Source organism: Buceros rhinoceros, unplaced genomic scaffold, assembly GCF_000710305.1.
Source record: "Buceros rhinoceros silvestris isolate BGI_N320 unplaced genomic scaffold, ASM71030v1 scaffold31426, whole genome shotgun sequence".
NCBI classification, from domain to species: Eukaryota; Metazoa; Chordata; class Aves; order Bucerotiformes; family Bucerotidae; genus Buceros; species Buceros rhinoceros.
Window position 1 is genome coordinate 29,708 of NW_010417432.1, and position 3,947 is coordinate 33,654.

Below are 3,947 nucleotides of genomic sequence, written 5' to 3' on the forward strand. Positions count from 1 at the left end.
CAGCAGGAACAAGTGCAAGGTTCTGGGCAGGCATTGCCTGCTGACCAAACGCAGGACAGAAAAACCACCGACACCAGCGCAGGAGAAAAGTTACAATCAACATAACACCATTACCTGACACCAGGCAATGCTGACAGGCTCTTTTAGAAAAAGCAATCATCATATTGAGGTGCGGGAATGGGAAAATAGCCTGAGAGAGACCCCTAGTAGTCCTTCTCCTCTGCACTCAGTGCTACTGACTCTCAGCTGGACACTGCATCCACAGGTACCACGCTTCAAGACAGATGTGAATCCTGTCAGTAAAACCAAGTAGGAAAAGCACAAAAGACTCAGCTTTAGAAAAAATATAACCTATAAGAAAAGTACTGCAGGATTTGGGTCTGTATATGCTGAAGAAGAGAGGCTGGCGGGGGCCTAATGACCAGCAGTCGTCAAGTACATAAAAGGGTTTTGGAGTGGAAACGAATAATCTGTTTTTCGTGCTTAAAGTGACAGAACTAGAGGCAAGAGACTTAAACGCGCTTCAAGAAAATGCTTCCCGATAGTAATGGCTGCAATGAACTATACGGCTTTGGGCGACAGAGGTGACTTCACCGCTGGCAGCTTCAAGTAACCGATAACCATCCCTGCAGAATGAGGCTGGCACACCTGACAGTGCAGCCCTCCCTGCCCCGATTCCCAGGACTGCAAACGCACTGGTGGACCGGACTGTACCAGCACATCTCCATCTCCTACCAGAGGAAGACAACAGCCTTGTAACAGGGGCTCTGACCTCTGACAAACCACCTGAAGATGCAAGAAATAAGTTTCACTCGTTGTCAGAACCCGAACAGGGGAGGGTGTCCCAGTCCTTCCCATGGGGCCATTCGCAAGGCTTACGGCAAAAAGGGGGCTCTCACATGGGTCCTGCCGCAGCCGGCTCTGACCTCTGACAAACCACCTGAAGATGCAAGAAATAAGTTTCACTCGTTGTCAGAACCCGAACAGGGGAGGGTGTCCCAGTCCTTCCCATGGGGCCATTCGCAAGGCTGGCGGTTGTGACACACTCGCTATGCTACTTGTTACAGACTGGCATGTGGACCCCACTACAACTGCCTTCGCATTCAGTCATGACCCACCGGCAGTGGGCAGGGAGGACTCTATGGAACGAGAACGAAGTACGGTGAGAAAGAGAACAGATACCAGATAAAACCACCGAGATTCAAATTACAAGGACTTCTTGACATCACCAACTAGAATTCATGTCATAGACAATATCCAAGAAGTTTCAGCTATAGGAAATGAGCTTTCAAATTAAGCATTAATTTACTTCTGAAAAGCGGATGCTTCATAATGCAACGCATCTGAACAGTTCCTGTCCCTTCCGTCACACAGCAAAGACTAATTGTTCCCTACCGACAACAAACTCCGCTCCCAAAGCAGGAAAGTTAATTTATCCTTCTTCCACGTACGGGCAACTGGAACACAACCCCCAAGTCCTGTCCCCGCAGAAGGATGTAGGTGTCTGAGGTGAGGGCTAGGCAGAACGGAAACGACTAAATGGGCTGCGGGCTGCGCAACATTTACTCACTAAGCCCTTCGTATTTTCACGAGCCCATAGCGCTGTTGCCACTCAGTGCCAAGCAGCCCTCAGCTGGGTAAAAGCCCGGCTCTGCAGCAGCGCTTACCTGCCGGGCAGGAACAATCTGCTGAGCTGGTCTGACAGAGGAGGCCAGTCCCCCCGCAGCTCAAACCAGAATTTATGGTCATGTCAGGCAGACCCACTGTTCAACAACAACATTTTCACCTGCTGTTTGCAGACCAGGGAATATTTCAGTGTATTCATTACCTCGAGAAAACATTGCTTAGAAGATTCCCTCTCTCCTCCCTTTTTTAAAAGGGGTTTTAAATAACTCAAATGTGGTGGCTGAGTCTCTTTTGTCCCACACTCCACCGTTCTGGAGCGTGAAGAACAAATTTCCACAAATTCGAGGAGGTTTGTTGGGTGGTTCATTTCCTAGCACACCTTTGAAAAACCCACATGAGTGGGAGCTTTGTAATACAGAGCATGAAGTTCTACAGCATTTGACTGCTGCAAGTGTTTAAAAACAACATCTACCTATTTAAACTGGAAAGTCTAAATACATATTCACTACCAAGAGAGATTAAAAAATCCTACGAATTTTACAGACTGAAGGCTATTTACACAAAATGTGAAACACTAGCTAAGCAATGTTTTCTTCTTAGATAAATCTTCTTCTATGTTTGGGCAAGACACGGTACATCTCAGAGACAACATTCACTGTAAAAAAGATAATGCTCTTTCTGCGTACCGGCACGATGATTTTCAAAGACAGAAATGCTAAATATTAAGCAAATTAGTTTGGAAGTTAAGACATGGAGTATTAAGAGAAGAGGTGAGGAAAAGCTAAAATTTGAAAGTAAAATCTGCAGGAAAAGAGGGAACTAGCAGATGTACCATAAACCAGACAGTTCCAAACATAATGCAAAATAATAAACCAGAAAGTGTTAAGTCAGTCATGAATAAACGCTTAAATGCTTATTTCTAGCTGAATTAGTTAGTACTGTGACAAAATGTTTCCTTTTTTTTCCCCCCTGCAGTAGGACAGGTCAGAAAAGCCCACTGATACACGGTTATCAGCGCACAGATCAACTCCATTGTTCCAGCTGCTTCTTCCAGAACTCTGATAAAATAATCAAACCCCTCAGCAAGGATCCTAGACAAAGCAATTAACAATTTTTTTAATAATAAAGCTGCTGCTCCTCAGTAAGGTCTGAAAGGCACACAGCAGCTTTCAGTTTTGCTCCGTCTTTGTAGTGTTACCTCACCCCAAATTCATTTCAAACTATGAATACATTAATTTTGCCACAAAATACCTAATAAATACTTCGGCTGACTTGTACTGATAGTGAAAAATTGATGAATGATGTGATGAAAAATTTCACACAAAAAAAGGCTGCTTAAAATAATAATAATAAAAAAGAATTTATCTTGCATACATTCTTCAAGGAATTTGAAATGAGATTCTGATCCAACACCAGAAAATAGAAAATACAGTAAAAATTCAGCCCATTGGCTCCTCAAATTTTCATCCAGGTGTGACAGAACATCTCTGTACAAGTCTGCACATACAAATTTGCCGTATATGAGATGATCGACAGACAAATCAGAGATCACTTTATTACATCATAGCTACAGCTGCATTAAAACACAAGTTTCGATGTTCACTATTACTTAAAAAAAAATCTGCCTGTTTGAGCACGGGAACTCTGCAGCACACCTGCATGTTCTAGTGAGAAGATTTTAGAAACACACTATTCCAGAAGCAGACAAAGGACTTCATTCAGGTATTTTATTTCACTGCTATATATACACCTAGCCTTCATTTACATCCCAAATGATGCTCCTCCCAGGTTTGCCTTATCCTGCCAGAAAAGCCTGGACACAAACACCCGTCAAATGAACAAACGAGACAAGTGGCGGTAGCATTGCTAGCAATCTGTCATCTAAACGGACACCCAACGAATCAGACCCTGTGTAACCTCAGCACAGGCAGACGCCATGTAAAGATTTAACAGGAACTTGTTGCTGTTACATCTCCTGAAAAAGCAGGTTGTGATCAAAAAACAGTGACAAGTGAGGCTAGCGCCGCGGTAGTGGCCAAAGCCAGTGGGCAGTGAGGAGAAAGTGCGGTGATGTCAGGTGCAGGAAGAAAGCTAATGCTGCTAATACCAGCTGTCTCGGTGTTTGCACTGTAATCTGTACACGGAGAAGGCTGGGGGTGTCTCCTGCTGTTGTCACCGTATCTACACCTTTCATCAGAACAGTCAGACAAGTCTAGTTCGGGAGTTTTGCTACCGAGATCATGTGCCCCTGAGACTTTGCAGAAGGCTGTGACTGTTGTCACCCACTCTGGGCAACCTGGAGGAGGAGCAGGATGGCTGCA